The sequence below is a fragment of the Panthera onca genome, chromosome A3, assembly GCF_046562875.1.
Source record: "Panthera onca isolate mPanOnc1 chromosome A3, mPanOnc1 haplotype 2, whole genome shotgun sequence".
Classification (NCBI taxonomy): domain Eukaryota; kingdom Metazoa; phylum Chordata; class Mammalia; order Carnivora; family Felidae; genus Panthera; species Panthera onca.
Genome location: NC_138341.1, coordinates 109,783,841 through 109,804,909, shown reverse-complemented (window position 1 = coordinate 109,804,909; position 21,069 = coordinate 109,783,841). Strand labels below are relative to the sequence as shown.

The 21,069-nt window shown below is 39.3% G+C and overlaps 1 protein-coding gene across 4 annotated transcripts in view; it reads right to left on the bottom strand.

The window, feature by feature from the left end:
- Nucleotides 1–19,615, bottom strand: part of RNF24 (ring finger protein 24) — a 78,669-nt gene extending 59,054 nt beyond the window's left edge. For 2 of the 4 annotated variants that reach the window (XM_078444238.2, XM_078444239.2), the window contains exon 1: nucleotides 19,406–19,615. The gene's annotated coding sequence lies outside the window, so the exon portion shown is untranslated. The remainder of the gene's footprint in view (nucleotides 1–19,405) is intronic. The other 2 variants (XM_060613395.3, XM_060613388.3) reach the window with 2 other exon arrangements.
- Between the last annotated feature and the right edge of the window lie 1,454 nt (nucleotides 19,616–21,069).

Here is a 21,069-nt window from a genome sequence, read left to right as displayed (position 1 = left end):
GTGAGCAGTGAGTATGCTGATGCATCCTGGTTCATTGTTGTTGCCTTAGAGAGAGACTCAAGAAAGGCCAACAATATAATTACCAAACAATTTGGAGCTGTGAATATACATGTATATTTAAACTTTTAATTTTGAAATAATTTTAGATTTTCAGAGAAGCTGCACAAGTTACCATAAACCTTTCACCTAGCTTCCCCTAATGTTAAAATCTTACACAACCACCAGGACAGGAAATCAAGACTGGTGTAACACTACTGTACTGCCGACTTCATTCAAATTTCACCAGTTTTTCTATTGATTTTTTTTCTTTTCTAGGATCTACTCCAAGATCTCACATCCCATTTAATTGTGTCCCTTTATTTTTCTCCAATCTGTGACAAAGAACTGTGTCTTTTAAATTAAAATTAATTAAAGTTTATTCTGATTCTGAAAATGTCATGGCATTTCTGGAAACAGCACTGACTATTGAAAACATCACTTGGGAATGGCTGGGTATACATGATAACCAAGAACACATCCTGAACAAAGAGCCAGAGTGGCCTGAAAGACAGAAAAAGAGCCACTCTTTAAATAATGGAAAAAGTCAGCTGTGATAATCTGGAGAGGTCAGTTGTATTTAAGACGTTTGTCTACAGAAAATACACGAACAATCACTTGTAACTCCCTGGAAAAACACAGGTTACCAGACAGAAATCAATGCAACTCTGTTTAATGGAGCCGTCATGAAAGGTTATTATTATTATTATTATTATTTTTAATTAAAGGACTTGAGTTTGTTCAGTCTATAGATAAGGTAACTTAATAATTATATTCAAGTATACGAAAGGTTATTAGAAGGCACTACATTTCCTTTACATATGGATCACCTTTTGTAAATTGTATCATAAAAGTGGCTGAGTTGTGGCTAACTCTAAATCAAACCTGAACCACTGGGAAGGTGCACAGACAGACCCTGTTCAAGTTACTTTGGGGGAAGTGCCAAGAAGGTCCTCTATAAACTTTTATAGGTTACCTCCTATTCTTGAAAGTTCTGGGTTGAGCACATTAATTCCAGAACTTTATTGGTGAATTCTCAATTACCAAAAAGGTAATGGTTTTTTAGAATTCATTCGTACAGCTTAGAATCCCTGAAGAAGAAAGATTACATGGCATAAACTATACGTACTAAAACCTAAACAAGGAAGTTAAGTAAACCACAAGCACTTCTAGAGCAGTAAAACAAGAACAAGTTAACAAATGAAAAAGATTCTGTTGATTGAAGATTCTGTTATTGTACAGCCTTAAAATGAGAGAAAACAATGTCTCTGTGGTTTAGAAATTCATCAGCCAGGAAATGAGGGTAAATCAGAGGGCTCCACCGCAGTAAGTGAGCTCTATGGAAGATGCCATAGCAGAGGCATTAAGTGCAGATTCAACCTTAGCCATTTCCCTCACTATGGCTGTGGGCAAGTCTCAATTCCCTCATATGTTAAGTGGGGATAGTTACCACATCTGTCTCTGGAGGGTGTACCTGGTATATAGTGAGTGTTCATCAACATTATCAGGGTCTTTTCTAGTTCTTTGTTGCAAGGTTAGCATTGGAATTAGCGTCTGAATTTTCTCGTGTCAGGGATAATATGAGTCTAGGCCGCGTTTTCCTGGGTCATTCTTTTCCAATCCAAATCTTTGAGCCTGGGCCACAAGTGGACTTCTTTCTGATGTGACTTGGAATAGGGAATTCTGGGAAATGGGAATTAGTTTAGCTACATTTCTTCAACAACAGTTATAGATGGCTGATCTGTGTAAATCAAAAGCCTATCAGTTTTTAGATCTTAATTTTGTAGGAGAATTCTACAGCCATAAAACACCATCTAAGATGTTCATGACTAACTTAGCAAACCTCAAATAGTTATGAAGCCAGCGAAGTGTACAGGCTGTCTGGTACTTTGACACTGGTGATGATTACCTTAAGTTTATAGATAGTTTACCTTGTATTGCCTCAGGTTTATAGATATTATAGTCCTATGCATAGCCTCAAAGGCTCTCCTTTGTCTACTGGGATCGCTTTGTTCTTTTAAGAAAGATATGGGAAGACATCATCCTTAAGAGGATTTTAGGCAGACTATGGAACAGCTGAGATAATGGCACAGATGAAACATGTTATTTCAATATTCTGGGGGTGAGTCTGGTTCTGCTGATTTTGTATTTTCAAAAATTCTGAAAAGGTCATAATCATTCCAAAACAGTGAATAATTCTTCTCTAAATGGGTTTTTAAGAGTCAAGACTTGCAATATCATTAGCCCTTAGAGGCTCTTTCCTATATAAAAAAATTTTTACAAGACCACTACTAATCTTCATCATGCAAAACACTATTATTTTGATTTTGTAGATGGATATATTAGAGACTATTTATAAGTTTGTAATTTTTCTCCCTTTTCAAGATCAAGAATAAGATGGGTGGCTCAGGTCAAATGAAGCCTTACAAGGCATATGTTCTCTCTAAAGTCATTGTACATCTAGGGTTGGGTCTATTCTCTGCTTGATCAGTTCTCTTGGGGGCTACTGGGCTCAGTGGGAAAAATTCACACTAACTAAACTCACAAGAGCCTGGTTCATAAATCTTAATATCAACTCATGAATTCAAACCAGGAAATTGACCTAGCAATTCTCTCTTGGAAGATCTTATGCATTAACCCAGTTACAGAAAAGAGAATCACATATTCTTAAGAGATGTTCCCATTACATTGTCAGCTCTTCACCTATAAAATGACATTTCCATTTTGAGAACCAGTATCACCTACTAGAAATAGAAAACACTCCTTCTTTAATGGAAGAGATACAATGGCAAATGCTCCTTAGTTTTCCCTTTCATTTATCATCAACCAGATTGTAGTGGACTCCCCACCCCAGTATCTTTTCTTCCTTTCTTCCACTATAGGTAGAACTTTTAGTGAGGCACATGGCTATACTTCCCACCTTTCCTTGCAGCTATGCATGGCCATATGTCTCACGGATTCACATGTGATGATTCACACGGAAATATCTCATAATTATGCTTAACAGAGCAGTGAAGGTACCTTCTACTTTCTGCTTCATCCCTCTCTCCATTCTGCTTCCTGTAATGTGGATATCACCATCTTGCTCAATAAGAATATGGTTTACACCCAAGAGGGAGGGTAGAGTGCTAAGAAGGAAAAAGGGACAATTTTAGGTAAGCAGTCCCTGATGTCATGGAGCTCCATACCAGACTTGTGCCAACTATTACATGAGTGAGAAATAAAATTTAATCTTGTTTTAAGCCACTTTTTGTTTTGGGTTTTCTGCTACTCATAGCTGAATATTTATCTCATATATAGATGTTCTGGGTGAGTATTATTTTAAATTATTTTATACTAATAGTCCATTTGGAATATCAGACCATGGCTCCAAATTCTATTTCAGAAAAATCTGATTTTCGCTAAATTGATATTTAGCCTTCTGTCATGACACCACATTAGAAAACTAATTAGAACACAGGAAATCCGACATTACAACACCCTAACCTCTTGATGTAATGTAGGAAGTAGCCTGGGCCCATCAGTAGTACATTTACCAATTACCTTCACAGAATCACAGAGTTAAAGACCATCAGCACTAATTAAGTATCATAGTCCAATTGCTCCAATTTATAGAGGAAGAACCTGAGGCACAGAGAGGTCAGGTTTTTCAAAGTCAAAAGGCTGGCCTTTGTTTTTTGTTCTTTTTTTTAACTACATCCACAAATTTGAGGGGGAAGATGCTCTGAAGATTGTATTTCTGTGTATCCTATCTCCAACATTTATACTAATATCTATCTATCTATCTATCTATCTATCCATCTCATTGGTTATCCCCAAATAAAATATCTAGGCTTTAGCTCACCAAGCTCACATAAAAATAAAAAATGCAGTATGTAACCACAGACATTAGCACGTAACAGGTAGCACGTAAACACAGACATTATATGATAATGTCTGAGGTATGCAGAATATTCAACAGGAAAATTAGTTACAAAAGGAAAATAGCAAATAAAAATGAGAGTGTGCAACAGTTTGTTACAACAGTCCCACAGAGTTATATCTTATTATCCATATTGAATGATGTACCTATAATTATGACATTATTCACATACACAAATGAAGCTAAAAAGAATGCTGAGACATGAATGAATCTTTTCCACAGTCTATGTTAGAACACCATTCTTGGGTTGGCAGTTACAGTAACTATTTGTAGAACTTTTCTCATCATCTGTGATTGACAACCAGTCCTGAGATACCAGTCAACTTTACTTAAAAGAAAATCATTTCATCTCTTCTCCCTACAGGATAGGTTAGTGTACCTCTATGAATCTTTTTAAACATGTTTACTCATTTTTGTGACTGGAGGGATGGGCAGAGAGAGGGGACAGAGGATCTGAAGTGGGCTCTGCACTGACAGCACAGAACCCGATGCAGAGCTTGAACTCACAAACTGTGAGATCATGACCTGAGCTGAAGCTAGATACTAACTGACTGAGCCACCCAGGCGCTCCCAGCTCTAGGAATCTTAGTATCTCTTTTTGTTATAAAAGAGAACATAGATAGACCTTGAAAATATCATGCTAGGTAAAAGAAGCCAATCACAAAGGACCACATATTGTCTGATTCTTTTTATATGAAAGCCCAGAATAGGTAAAATCTATAGAGATACAAACAGTAGATTAGTGATTGCTTAGGGTGGAGAACGGGCGAGCAGAAGGGGCAGGATGGAAGAGTGATGGCTAGGATACGGATTTCTTTTTGAGATAATCCAATAACAATGAGAATATTGTTAATATTAACAATGAGAATATTCTAAAAGTGACTGTGGTGATGGATGCCTAACTCTGAATATACCAAGAACCACTCACTGCATTGTACACTTTCAATGTATGGGCTATACATTATGTCTCGGAAAAGCTGTTTAAAAAAAAGGGGAGAGGGAAGAGAACAGACTTAAGACAAACATTAGAAATGATGTATCCAGAATCTCCTAAAAAGTTAAGAAAGTATGCAGAGCAGTTAAGTGGTAACAATTTTTTTTAATATCATCTGACTGCTATTGGAATGGAACCAGCCACAGCTCAGTAGCCAGGTGAAAATGGCAGCATCACGGTCTCATCCTTATGAAAAGGAGATCACTGACATGTAGCGAGGATTGTTTGTTCTTGTGTTCCATTTTGTGTTCAACTCTTTCCATGTTCCATCAAATTGCCTAACAGCAAAAATCATTAGGAGAGCACTTTATTAAATGAGATAGACCATACTCACAATATCTCTGAAGTAACTCAATTATAAATTCAAAAACTCTGAAACATTCCATTAGAATTACCTTCATTGAAGCACACAGTTAACAAATAGTAGGGCCAGAACTTAAATACCACATGCCTTTTTTGCCTTTAGGAAATTAAACTTGTAATTAACTGCAAAAATGTATGCTAGGTTTATAAGAGTTGGAAAGTTAGTCTGAATAAAATCTAAATGTGAGTTCCACTGATTTCACTACATTTGTTCTTATTTATCTTAGCCTGCAGAAAGTATTGAAATTCCTTATGAGGAGCCAGTTTTCATTTGCTTTATAGGAACTTTTAAGTCAGATTATATTTAAAATGTCAGAAAAAGAATATTAGAACTACAACCTCAGATCTAATAAATTCAGAATTGAACTATACCTTAACTTCATTAAACATACTGGAGCTATTTAATAACAGTTATTTACCACAACATGTGAGATTTCTATAAATTCAGACTGAACAATACCTGGCTCTTAAAAGATACTCAGTAAGGGGGTGCCTGGGTGGCTCAGTCAGTTAAGTGTCCAACTTGGCTCAGGTCATGATCTTCCAGTTCGTGGATTCAGGCCCCGCATTAGGCTCTGTGCTGACAGCTCAGAGCCTGGAGACTGCTTTGGAGACTCTGTGTCTCCCCCTCCCTCTGTCCCTCCCCTGCTCAAGGTCTGTCTGTCTCTCTCTCAAAAATAAATAAACATTAAAAAAAAAAGATACTCAATAAGAATTTATTGATATGAATAAAGGCAAGACAGTAAATCCAAGCAGCATACTGGATGAAATAATTGAGATATTCCTAAGAAGACAAAAGCCACCCTTGTGTGAGAATACACAAGCTTTGTGGCCTCCAAAGAGGAGAGTTTCAACCCCACAATTCCAGTACTCCACCACTTTCTAGCCCATACAGCACTTAACAAACAAGGAAACAAGACAAAGGCTGCATCTTGGGGCCCAGGCCCAGGGGCTTCCTGCTGCATTAAATGAAGGTGAGGAGGCAACAGCTGAAATACAATTTCCTAGAGGGCTCTTAAAAACAACAACAACAACAACAACAACAACAACAATCTTCATCCTAATAGTGAAATCAACTCTACTACTCAGTAAGTGCAATGACTTAAAGAGAGTAGGTGTTCCACAAGCATCTGTGTTAATTCTAAAGTAGGAAAAGGTAATGGGTTTTTGTTTGTTTTTGTTTCTTGTTGGGTTTTTTTTGGTGCTGAAACCTAGGAAAATATAATTTTCAATACTAAAACCATTTCAGAGTCCTGATGAGGAATAGTTAGTTTTTATACTTAGCTCAAATGACTAAAAATAAGTATAGATCTTATTGATGGTCTCTTGAAAGATCCCTTTATAACAGCATTCTTTATCTTTCAGAAAAGACACACGGTATTATTATTTAAAAATAATAGTAGGCAAGGGTATGCCTATGAAAAATCATATTAGCACAAACTTTTAACGGCTTTCTCAAGTAACATTACAGACTCTCTAGAGATGGTCACTAAGCTAAGAACACTGGCCTCTTTAATTTTCATTTGGTATCAAGGTTACTTTCCCCACAACACACAAATTCAAAAGATGAATAAAAACAATCTGGATTAAGGTAAATGAAGCATGACAAATAAGTAAGGCTTTTTTTTCAGCATGACTTTATTTAGTAGTTTTACTGGATAAGAATATGAAGACATGAAGTTAAACAAGAAGTATTAGGAGAAATGGTGATCAAGAGACACATAAAGTACAATTTAAATAAAAAGAATGATATCCAATAAAGAATTCTCCCTGTCTTTAAAGATATTCAAACATTAGTTCTACAACATACAACTCTGATTTCTTTACACACAATTTCACAAAAACACTGACAATATTTTAAGGACACACACACAAAATGCTCAGCCCGGGAAGAATGAATGGATAGATATTCAGGGGCTGGGCCAAATTGACTCTGGAAATCCCCTGATTTTTTAATCCTAATCTAGTACTCTTTCCTCTTCACTGCTTGATTCTAGTCTATAACAGGCTTTCATATATACACCTTGGACTTTCAGAGCAACTGGAGTCCACATTCTCAATTGTAAAAGAAAAGCAATCGTTCACATTTTGCTATAGTACTCAGAATTTCACTGTGACACTCATTAAAACAAAAGATTAACTCAATTCTTTTTATTCTGATTCAAACTCATTATCTTTTATCAAGAACACAATTATTATAAAAATACTTGACAGGGGCGTCTGGGTGGTTCAGCCGGTTAAGCGTCCGACTTCAGCTCAGGTCATGATCTCACAGCTCGTGGGTTGAGTCCCGCATCGAGCTCTGGGCTAACAGAGCCTGGAGCCTGCTTTGGATTCTGTGTCTCCCTCTCACTCTCTACCCCTCCCCTGGGTCATGCTCTGTCTCTCTGTCTCAAAAATAAACATTAAAAAAATATTAAAAAATATACTTGACAGCCTCTTATACAAAGCATATTTCAGGGTAACCCTAAATAGCCCTACTTGATGAGATAGTCTTCTTTACAGAATTCCTGTTACTAAATGTGGATCAGATAACAGAATAAGAAAATCACCATTCTGCTGCAATGGATGAAATATGATACTGACATGACCATCAGTGGAGTCTTTTATCATTACTACAAGCAGGGTAGCCAGGCACAACAGCAGGCCTCTGGATGTGGTATAATATTAAGCACCTCCTAAGCATTCTTGCCAAAGCACTGAAGTCTGATTTTAGTCAAGCCTCTAGAGCTAACTTCCATTTGTAGGAAATACTAGGAATAGATTAATAAACTCACACCATGAAGAAGCCAACAGACAAATCCCAAATGTGAGATATTCCACAGGACAAATGACCTGGTTCCTGCAACTAACTAGTCCATGACATACCAAAAAAGGTGGGGAGAGAGGGTGGGAAGAGGATGTGCCCTAGATCAAATTAGACACGAGAGACAAAATGACCAAAGGTGGTCCAGGGACTTTGAATCCTGGTATGAACAAGACATCTCTAAAAAACATATTCTTGAGATAATCAGGCAAACCTGAATAGGGTCTATCTATTAGATGACACCAAGAAGTAAATGTTAATTTTATTAGGTGTGAGAATGGCATTTGGGGTCTATAAGACAATGTCTACTTTTTTTTAGAAATACATTTAGAAATATGTCAGGGTACATACACTGAAATGCTGGAGATTTGCTTTAAAATACCTCAGCAAACAGGGGCGCCTGGGTGGCTCAGTTGGTTGAATGTCTGACTCTTGATTTTGGCTCAGGTCATGATCCCAGGGTTTTGGGACTGAGCCCGCACTGGGCTCTGTGCTGAGCATGGAGTCTGCTTAAGATTCTCATTCTCTCTCTCTCTCTCTCTCTCTCTCCCTCTGCCCCTCTCCCTTGCTCACATTCTCTCTTCTAAAATAAAAAAATTAAATATTAAGAATTAAAAAAAATACCTCAGCAAATGAAGGTGAAAGAAAAAAGGATAAATGAAACAAATGTGGCAAAACGCTGGTAACAGCTGAACATCTTGTGATGGGCATATGGAGGTATGTTGTACTATCTACTTTTGAATATACTTACAATTTTTTTATAATAAAAAAATGAAAAAGAAGAACCTCACTACCAGAGAAGTATGAAAAACAGTACAGGTGGGTGTTGTATGGAAACCAATTTGACAATAAACTTCATACACTGAAAAAAAAAAAAAAAGAAAAACAGTACAGGTAAATCTTTTAAGTCATATTAATCTTGGGTAGAAAATAAACGGATCAATAAAAAAAAATCAATGGCAGTTGATTATTTAGAAATCGAGTTATAAGGAGAAACATCAATTTTCTCTCTGTACCATATGGTCAGTGCTACAGACTGAATGTTTGTATCCCCCAACCCTCAATTCATATATTGAAACCTAATCCACAATGCGACTGGTATCTGAAGGTGATTACATTATGAGGGTGAAGCCCTCATGAATGGCATTAGTGCCCTTATTTTTTTTTAATGTTTATTTATTGGGGTGCCTGGGTGGCTCAGTAGGTTAAGCGTCCAACTTCAGCTCAGGTCATGATCTCCTGGTTTGTGGGTTTAAGCCCCACATCATGTCAGCTGTGCTGACAGCTCAGAGCCTGGAGCCTGCTTCAGATTCTGTGTCTCCCTCTCTCTGCCCCTCCCCCACTCACACTCTGCCTCTCTCTCTCTCTCAAGAGAGCGTGTTCGTGTGCAGGCAGAGGAGGAGCACAGGGAGAAGGGGATAGAGGATCTGAAGCCCATGTGGGGCTCAAACTCACAAACTGTGAGATCAAGATCTGAGTTGTACACTGAGCCACCCAGACACCCTGGGATTAGTGCCCTTATAAGAGGCCCAGCCCAGATAGCTCCCTTGCCCTTATCCACCACATGATGACACAGCAAAAAAGCAAAATGTACAATCTATGCACTAGGAAGTGGGTTCTCACTAGACACCAAATCTGTAGGCGCCTTGATCTTGGACTTTCCAGCCTTCAGGACTGTGAGAAATTTCTGTTATTTATAAGACACCCAGGCTAGGGTATTTTGTTATAGCAGCCCAAATAGACAAAGACATTCAAACAGCTACGGAATATATCATTTTATTCCTGAAGTAGGTTATTCCACTGAAAATCCACAGCAGAGAACAAGCAGTTTCACAGACTACATTAAAAAAACACAACTTTTAAGAACACAGCTGTTGGCTTTCTCTCCTCAGAATTGTGTCATGCTTTTATATAATTCTGGAGTTCTAAATGGGTGGTGGTAGTGAACTGAAATAACAAAAATTGAGACACAGAAAACAGAAATCACAGCTGCATTTTGAACTGAATGCTATGAATTTTTTTCTTTTTATGTAATCATTTGATCGCTTTTCTAAGAACCCTGGACCTACTTCACATCCCTCCTGAAATAGTATTTTAACTTTTTAGTATGCAATGTTCATAATGTATTCCACACAGAGTGCTGATTAAGGCTCCTTGGAGCTCCATTTTCTTATCTTCCAAGTAGTTCAAAGTAAACCAAACAGAAAAATCAATAATCTTCCAGAAACATCTTCAAAGCATAAAACATTTCATTTCTAATGGAGCAGTGGTCCTTAACATTTTTTTTAGGGTTATGAATCCCTCTGAAAATCTTTTTATAGAAAAAAATGTAGATTTTTTTCCAAAGATTTTATCATAGCTCTGAAGGCTCCTGTTAGAAACCTTTGTAATACAGTGTTCTCATGGATATGCAACTCTAAACAAAGTACAAATTCATCAACTCAACACTAAAGGCCTCCCATGAATTGGCTCAGACTTTTCAACCCCATTCACCACTATTTCTCTAAGTACCACACTTTAGTCAAATGCATTAGTTATGGTTCCCTGAATATGCCTCCCTATCTTTGTTCTGGATATTTCCACCATCTGCACATTTCAGGCTATCTCGACCATTTATTCTTCATGGTCTGTCATAAGCAATACAACCTCCATGAAACCTTCCGATTCCCTAAACCTCCCTCTGAACTTGTCTTCTATCCTATACTTTCAAGACTTTTCCCCATTTTGTATCATGGTTTATCAAATACTTATCTAATCTGGGATTCTGAGTAACACAGCAGTGAAAAATGAAAATTATCACTAAAGAAGTTCTTACCCCTACAACAGGTTGAATGGTGGTCTCCCAAAAGATATGTCCACATCTTTACCTGAGGAATATGACCATATTTGCAAAAAGGGTCTTTGCAGATATAATTAAGAATCTGGAGATAAGATCATTTTGGATTGTCCGGGTGGCCCCAAGTCCAAGGACCACGTCTTTAGAATAGAAAGAAGAGAAGGCCATATGAAGAGAGAAGCAGAGATTAGAATTATGTAATCACAAATCAAGGAATGGGTGGAACCACCAAAAGCTGGAAAAAGCAAGGAAGGTTTCTTTCCTAGAGTCTTTGGAAGGAGTGTGGCAGGCAGCCTTGCTGACATTTTGATTTCAGACTTCTGATCTCCAGAACTGGAGAAACCTGGAAGCCATCCACTTTGTCATAATTTGTTATGACAACACTAGGAAACTATATAGTCCTTTCTAGTTATTTTTATTTGCTTCATTTTTTGTTTACTGTGTAGTTCTGCAATGGTTAATTACTTCAAGAGCATCAGAAGAGATTTTAAAAAAATGTACAGGCTCTTCAAATCTCTCCTTATTTGCTTGCTATTTTCTGCAACAGTCTCTGAATTCCCTTTATCAACAATCTTCTCAAAGTACCAGTGCAGGATAGCATCTGAATAGGAAAGAGCTGTATTCTTGTGAAAGTTGACATTATCAACTGTGACATGTGGTGGGTTGGAGGACGAAAACCTGGGTTCTAAACTTGGCTTCTGACCTTGTGAACCTGAACAGGTTACTTCTTAGACCTCTTATCATCTATGAAAAATCCTTTGAGGGTTGCTGTGAGGAGAAAATAAGCAATACATGTAAAGCTACTGACAAAAAAGGTATTTAGTAAAGGTTAGCTAATGTGAAGGATGATTTTCTGGGTATAATATTGCCCCTGGCTATTAATCTACTGTTCTATGATTAAAAAAAAATCACTCTTACTGCCATAATAGTTCATCCTGGCCTGTTTTCAAGGACAATTAATAACTTTAAGTAAAAACTTTAATTATAGCCAAGCATGAGACTTTCCAGCATATTTCCAAAGAAGTTTTGCAATTTCTTTCCTGCTAAAGGAAAAGAATGAAAGCCTACACCTCTGATTTTCCTTCCCACCCACTTCCTATAAACTACATTAGCTCATACTTTGGTGTTTCATTATCTGCCAAACTTTTTCTTTCAGTTCAAGATGAAGAGCCTATTTGGATAGGACACCTACATTCTATTTGAAGTTTATATCATTGAGCATAATTTTTCATGCTCAGAGTTGGGAGAAAATAATAAAGAGATACAAATAGTTCATAACTTTTTGGTTTGCCTAGATGAACTTAACAAATATAGATGACGCAGCACCATTCAATCTCCAAATTAAAAAAAAAAAATTTTAAAGGTAACATAAAGCGTACTGATAGACTGTGGCAAAATTATTAATTTTTAGAATTCAATAAACACTGTCATCAAATGAACTGAATGCTCATACTTGTAATGCCATATTTGTACTTCTTTTGTTCTCAAATTATTCTGACATTCCAATTTTAGTATATGCGCTGCCGAAGGGAACACCCAAATTATTCTGACATTAAGTTTGCTAATGGAAGAACTGTATCTGATATAAACACCTGCCTAGTTGTGAAAACATAAATAACAGACAAAATGAGACACAGATTTTCAGGCAACACACATAATTAACCTTCTACAGAAACCTATGGTTTATATAGGAGCAAGTTCTTTGACAAGGTGAAAATTTACTAATCTGAATGACCAAAACTTTAGAAGATTAAGAACAGGAAAACCTCACTTTAAGAAAAGTCAATAAATGGGGTGCCTGCGTGGTTCAGTCAGTTAAGTGTCTGACTCTTAATCAGGTTCGTGAGTTCGAGCCCCTCAGCGGGGGCTGTCAGTGCAGAACCCACTTGGGATTCTCTCTCCCTCTCTCTCTATCTCCCTCTCCCTCTCTCTGCCCTTCCTGGGTGCATGCTCTCACAAAATAAATAAACTTAAAAAAAAAGACAATAAAAAAAGGAACTTGGAAAGTAGGTAGGTAAACTGGAAGTTATTTACAATGTAAAAACATTCATTATGGTTACTTTAGTAGTAAGCAATTCTAATACACCTAATAGCACTAAATGCATAAAAATTCAAGTTGCATTACACTTTTTCAGAGCAAATTCACAATTTAATGTGAGATTCACTTGTAATGGCATCTAAAAAGTGGCTTTCTTTCCTTGCCACACAGGCTTGCTCCAACTCTCTGGAGTACCATGGAGGCAGAGAGCAACTCTCTGGTGTCAGACCGTCCTTAGGGCAGATGGAAGGCCCAGGCTGGTTTTCCCAGGAATGACCAACCAAAAGTAAGGCCGCTGGCCAGCTACTCGTGGGCCAGCTGGCATGGAACAAAGTGTCTGGTTCCTACCTCCAGAGCAGGGGAAACTCAGCCAGCTGGCTTTCAATGGACGGCACTAGTTGGAGTGCTCACAATTCCTTTCAAACCATCTGGCATTCTTTTTGAACCCTAAATTTACCAAGCACTACACTCTGCTCTCCGAAATGCTCAGATAATTGGAGGAATCCCCACTGCCTACCTAGATAAGAAAAGAAAGAGGTAGAATAACTGCTAAATCAATTACTTCAAGAAATAATTTCTCAAGTTAAAAGTTGCTTTCAATTTTAGCTTGTACATTATCTACCTTAAAATCTAAACTATTCCCATGATTATCAGGTAAACTTTCAAAGTAAAGATCAAGTCAAATAATAAGGAAATAGGCTAAACAGACAATTTAACATGCAGAAAAGTTGTAAAAATCCCTTAAGGCTTGCAGGACCTGACTCACTCTACTCTGAACTTCTACAGAGCCTGTCTGTATCCTTCAAAGTCCCTAAAAGTGGACTTTGTATTGCTACATATACTTATCTTCCCAGCCACCAAGTTAAGTGAAAACAACAGTGTCTTACAGCTACTTCTGAAAAAATATCTATTAATGATGTATTGGGTGTTTTAAAAGTTCCATTTCTAGAAATATTAGAAAACTTAATGTGGAATAACATGAAGAAAGGGCCTCACTTCCAGGCAAGCCAAAGAACAGGATTTGGCTTGAAATAAAAAAAATATTTTATCAAGTGTTCAAAATGATTTATTAAGTGACCAACTGTTGGGAAGTGCAGAACTTGCTATAGGGTGTTCACCTATCAATTGTAGATCATTTTACTAATCTATCACATGGGGTAATATGAGGAATAGAGATGCAAGCAATCAGAAAAAGGACAAAAACAGGTGAGTCACATTTATAGCCAATATACCTTATGTGATGTAAGTACTCTGAACAAAAATATTAGATCAAATATTAGAAACTGAAGAAGGCTATACAAATAACTGCAATTGTAATTTTCACTGTGTTTACCCCCATGCCAAGTACTGACTTTAGCATTTTACATATTATTTCATTTGACCCACACAACAAACATATGAGGTGGGTACTATTATTATTTCCGTCTTGCAGGTGAGGAAACACAGTCATCAGGAAACCTGTCCAAGATCACATGGCCAAACTGAAAGAGCTGGAATTCAACTCCAAGCATCTGGGTGCAAAAGATGACAGTATTAAGTTATACTTATGAAAGAATGAAATGTAATATAGAGAAAAATTCAATTAATATAGTCTTTGTAATGTTTTCAACTCTAAGTGTAGCATAAGGTGGTAATTAAAAAAATAAACACTGATTTTTTTGTCAGAAAAAATTTTTTTAAAAGCAAAAGCTAGTCTACCAGGTTAAAAATGTCAGTTTTACCCTTTTTTGCCCATACATTGAGTAGGTACTTGTGCCAGTTGCTATTCTAAGGGACATGGTGGTAAACAGGGCAGATGGAAGTCATTGCCTTCTTGGACCTGATGTTCCAAGGGGGTAAGACACACACACACACACACACACACACACACACACACACACACCAGTTAACAACAGAATTTCAGAGAGTGACACATTTTACAAAGAGGTAGGGAGGAAATGTACAGTTCTCTTTTGAGACATTTAACCATGACGGTAAATGAAGAGGATGGATGGGAGGTCAGAGGGAAGTTTTTAATTCTGTTGTAATTTTAAAATTATTTTTAAAGATGGGCAATGTCAGAGCATGTGTGCATGCTGACATGGATAGTGGCCGTGGAGAGTTGCTGATGATGCAAAAGACAGGCATATATTCAGAAGTGAAGTCCTTGAGTAGGTATGAGGGGGAATACAGAAGGGAGGGAAGTTAGCCTCTGATAGGAAGAAAACATGGGCCCTAAAGAAGGTGGATTTCTAGATTCAGTGAAGGGAAGCTGAGTGGTATCTGTCTTATAACTTCTAAACCTCAATGAAATATGAAGCCTGCTTATCTGCATGAGCAAGGGTGGGCTGCTCATGAGTTAAAGAGTGGGAAGAAATGATTAAATGGTTACAGGCAAAAACATTAGGAATCTGATAGCCTTCCTGGGCTGAGAGCATACTTCAGTTTTCTGGTCATGAATCTGAAGTTCTCTAATATTCAACTACTTAATGTGTACTCAAGGAAAAGCTAGATGAGGGATAAGGCAACTGTAAAAAGAAAACAATTCAAGGCTAAAAAATAAAATAAAAAATATGTATCCATGAGCTATATCAGAGTCACTGACAATGTCCAATTAAACTGTTGTCTATCTACGTAGCTCCATTTGTCTCCATCTTCTCAGAATAGAAATTCTTGTAAGTAATATATTTGTTGTATTTAGTCATGACATATTTAATTATGAAGGTTAAAGATTGTTTCTTTTTGGTCATGAATGGTTCTGTCACTTCCTAAGGTGGATTTAAAAAAATGAACTGGATAGTCTTATTGTAGATTCCAGAGGTGATTCCATTTCATGGCTTGAAGAAACTTCCTCTGTGTTAACTGAGATCCTAAAACAGAAACATCCTAAAATCTTCCAAAGTGGGAGAAAAAAGAGAATGGGGATTAGACTTGGGTTGGACTTCTTAACAGAAATACCAGAAGCCAACAGAACAATGCCTTCAGAAGAGGGTGGCTAATTTTTGATGTAGAATTCAATATTCAGCTAAACCACTATTCAAGTGTGAGGGTAAAATGAAGACATTTCCAGATACGCATCTTCTGAATTCAGGAAGAAATTCAGTTTGTATGTCCCCTTTCTCAGGAAGGTGCTAAAGAATAAGGAAGAGATAGGATCCAGGAAATAAAGGATCCAACACAGTAGGAGGGCAAAAGGAATTCCCAAAGTGATGACAAACGGAAGTCCTAGGTGACAGCTAGGAAAAAGAAATACAACAGATTACCTGGAAATACTGAAAGATTATTAGTTTTGTCAGAATTTGAGAATGAGTCAGTGACTGGGACAAAGAAAACTAAGCAAATGAAAAACAAACAAAAGAGGCAATTATTTAATTTAGAGAAACAAAGTCATACAAGACAGCAAATGTAATTGTTAGTACCCTACAGGGCTCATCTGTGAATAACAGGTACACTGTCAGTCATATAAATACTGAATACTGACTTGACTGGGAAGTATAGGTAGGAGTGGGGGGATGGAAGGATGGTTATGTAGGACAACCAAGTCCTCAACTTCCAAAATAGAACTCCGCAGATAATGTCCAATGACAGATAATCAAGAAGTTTAAACATTAAAAATCAAATATAAAGGTAAATATCCGAAGGAAGTGTTGAGAGTTGAAGGTGGTTCAACATTCTGAAATTGCTGGTTTTTCACTACTCCCTAATCTAAAAAATGGCAATTTCATATAGTTTGAACTAATACATTATAATAACATAACTTTATTACTGATTTTTAAATGAGCTACCATTTGAAACAAAACAATTATTGATAGAAAATGCTCAACAGAAAACAAAATTCTACTTTCTGTTATCAGACATTGTTGGGGGGACAACATATCCCAGTTTGGAGTAAAAAAGTATCACCATACATGCTATTACCATCACTGACATAACAATATTAGTATTGCTAACAAAGAATACATTTACTAGTAAAACAACATTTAACATAATTTAATCTATTTTCATGACAAAGACATTACTTTAGAATTTTCCTTCAAACATCATACTACACAAATGCTAATCTATGGGTCGGTAAAGACTTTGATTAACAACATGGCTGAATAAAATGGCCAAGATGTTTTTCAGTTCCTTTCTTGATACAAATAATAGCTAAGTCACTCTTGCAAAATTAAAGTTCCACAATACTGCGGTACTATGCAAGCCTATTTCAGTGATAATTCCGGTTATACTACTCTGTTTATCTAAGTCTTCCCCTTGTGGTTTGTTTTAAGGGAATTCCTAAAAAAAAAATTTCATGCCGGCAGTTATAAATTATCGGGTTTGCTTCAATATTAGTGACACTAGTTTATGAAATTAGTGAAGCCTTTATTTGTAAGTTAACTTCTTTTAAGTTCAATGACATTGAAATTTTATTTAAATTCTACCATAAAATCAAAACTTCTCCAAACTGAAAAGCCAACCTTTACTAACTTTAACTTCTACAAAAAAAGAATTTGACTATGCTAACATAGACTTTTACCAAGAATAAAATATCCTTATCCAACCAATGGAAAATTTCCCCTTCAAATTAAAAGCAAATGTTTTTAATAGAGGAAATATTCATAAACAAACACATGCTATGGAAGACTGCTTAAGTTTGGATTTCATTTTGCACTGAAAAACACCAGGAATTAAAATACACGTGATTAAAAAATAAGCTTAAAGAGAATCTTAAAACTGAACCAATTCAATTATTCACATCACCCAATAAGATCCTCTTATTTTTTTTTTTTTACCACCACTATGTTCAATCAAAAGATCATCATAAAAATATATTTTGGAAATATGTTTCTTATCAACAAGTGTAGCTAATTTCCTATCACTCTGCAAAATTGTAAGAGTAAAAAAGAAACTGAAAATGCAACCAACAATCTTCTAAAACTTACAAGATCTGGTTTAAAAAGAGAAAAAGGTCCAACCGAAACAGCAAGGAATAACTGGTACTCTTAATGCCTCCTTTTCATCGGTCTGCATCAACTGTAACTCTTCCTAACTCCACCAAGACAACAAAGTGAGGCGGTCCGGCCCACGGAACCCAAGTCTGTGGGAACCGCAGAGCTTCCCTCTCTCTCTGGGGATGAGGACAAGGATAAAAGGTGTTCTGTTTTCCCCTAGTCCTGTAAGAGGAGCCATTGAGCTGGGCCACACAACCAGACAACAGAACACAGGAAAATTCAGATCAAAGCAAGGGCGCATGCCAGGAGAATATGCAATAAAACCCTTTGCCAAAGCATTTAGGAAAAAAAAAAAAAAAAAAGGGCAGCAAGGAGGTGAAGAGACCATCTTCTTAACACAGGGAGGCAGGGAGAAACAAAATCTGCTTGTACTGAGGAGCTGAGAAAACAGTGTCCTAGATATACCGAAGTATTTCTGTGGACGTGTATAGGAGTGAGTACCTTGACACCACCAATGAACGAAACCCCAAAGGCGGTGTCCTATACGTCCTGGAGTATTCCCATACACACATATATGAGCATATTTCCATTAACTAAACCCAAAAAGCAAAGTGTTGTAGGTATAGAGAGGAGAATATTAATTTCCAACCAACATATAAAAACATTCACTTTCAATTAAAACACGCTGGTTTTGCAGTAAGAAACATACAATATTGTTTAAAGAACACCAGAGGCAGAATTGGGTGGAGGTCTGATAAAGTAGTGTCTCTTTTTCTTCAGACCCTTTTTAATGATCTTTGATTCTCTCATTTCATAGGGGACACGGAGGAGGGACACACACACACACACACACACACACACACAATTAGGTCTCCAGAAACAAAGGAGGGTCTCCGGCCTATGGAAGCACACACGCCCCCACCCACAGACAGGGGGCCACCACCTGACTTTAATTAATGGGTAAGCTGAGGCAAGAGGTCTCACCCCAGCCCACAGCCATACGCACAGTGACAAACGGGCACGAGACCAACGCCACAAAGAAAGGGGAGGGGCAGGTGGGGACCAGGAAAACACTGCCACGCCGCGCCCCCTAAAGCGCGTTCCCATCGCCAGAGCAGAGACAGCCGTCCTCACCATCCTCGTCCTCGCCTCCCCGCTTATCCAAGCCGCCACCCAAGCCCGGGGACCGACGCCGGGCAAGGGCTAGCGGGGCGTGCGGGGAGCCGCGAACCTTCCCTCTGTGACCTCCGGGTGACAGACAGCCTCGCGCCGCCCTTTGTGCGGGACGCACCCCCGGCCCCGGGGGACCCCCTCCGCGTCCCTCCCGGCCTGGGCCGCTGTGCCACCCCTCCTCGTCGAAACGCCCGGAGAGTGAACGGGGGAGGCTGGCGCGGGCCCGCGGTCTCCTCAGCATCCCGAACCCGGAGCCGCCCGGTCCCCTAAGCCCCGGCCCGGGGGCGACGGCCCCCGGCGCTCCGCCCTCGCTCCCTCACTTACTCGGGTGCGCCGGCTGCGGCGGCGGGTGTGCGGAACGGTCAGCGCCGGGAGGCGGGCGACGGGCGGCAGACTGCTGGCGGCGAGCGTCCGTCGGGACAGAGCGCGGCTGAGGTGGCGGCGGTAGACTGCGCTCGGCGGCCCCCGACGAGGGGCGGGCCCGGCGGGGGAGGGGAGGGCACCGCGCCTCTCATTCATGCAGCGGGGGCGGGGTGAGGGACCCGGATGCCCGGGCAGCTCCCGCCCACCTCACTGAGGGCGCTGTGGCTTCAGAGTCTGCAGTGCGCACGCGCAACGGTTGGTGGCGTGGCCTGGTCCCGCCCCGCCCACTGGAGGGTGGGGGCGGATACTCCACGGGCCGATTTGTCGTGGACAGATCTATCTACTCTCTCATCTGTTTAGTATTTTTGCATGTTCTATAAACATTTTTTTTCAAGAGAGGGCTTGGAACGCTACCTCCTGCCTACCATCCAGTCTGCCAGTCTCCGGGGGCACAGGAATGCCCATTAGTTTGATGGAAAGACAGCGCACACCGCCCCCACCCCCCGTTTCTCTTGCAGCAGGTCCTGTCAGCTGAATGCTGGAACCACAGTGGGAGATGAGACCCAGAATCTGAACAGAGTGAACTGTGTGCAAGAAAGAGTGCATTACATTGTTTGTTTGGGGTCCTCTCAGCCCCCAGCTGTCATTCCACAGGGCAGTCAAGAAATTGACCTTGGTTTTGGAGTGGGCTCAGCCTTTTCTGTAATATCAAAGCCTCAAGTTTTGCAGCTCCACGGATCTGTGCAGGCCTCTCATCTTTCGTAGGCAGTATATTTTGTGGAGACACCCTTCTGTTCTTAGCCCTTTAGCTTTGCCACTCCTGGGCCACAGAAATCTTTGTCGATGCTGGGAGCCTGCGGGAGGCCTCACACCCTTCCCCTCTGAGGTTCCGCAGCTGAGTGTGAGGGTACAGCTCAGTCCCCCTGTCCCCTTCTGAGGCTCTCCTTCCTTCTCTTACCTTCCAGGTTTTCCTCAATTAAGCCATAAACAACTCAGTGGCTTAATTTTGGGAAGCAAAAAGTCATCGTGGAAAGTGCCTGTAGACAAGTTCCTTCTGCTTTGGCAAACCATAAGCCTCCGGCAAGGGGGAAGTAAAGACAAAAACATCAGTGAACATCTCAAGAAGTTACTCAGTAGTTACAGGCCTCCAAGGTGAGAGATGGTTGGAGGCATGTGCTGCATAGAGTGTAGAAAAAGGAAGGATGTGGGAGACCCATTCTTCCTCTAAAGCTGCCTGTCAACACTTATTCCTCCCTGCCCTGAAAGAACCTCAGGGGGCTTTTCCTTCTACCTTCCCTTCTAGATCTCAATGAAAGCTGTTACCAGGATGGCCTTCTCAACTGTGGTTTGCTGATACCTGTCACTTTTTAAATTTAAATTTTTATATTTTTACTGTTTACTTATCTTTGAGAGAGAGATACAGAGATAGAGTGCGAGCTGGGGAGGGGCAGAGAGAGGGAGACACAGAATCTGAAGCAGGCTCCAGACTCTGAGCTGTCAGCACAGAGCCCGATGCGGGGCTCGAACCCATGAACTGTGAGATCAGGACCTGAGTTGAAGTCCGTCGCTCAACCAACTGAGCCACCCAGGTGCCCTGATACCTGTCACTGATTAAACTGGGCCTC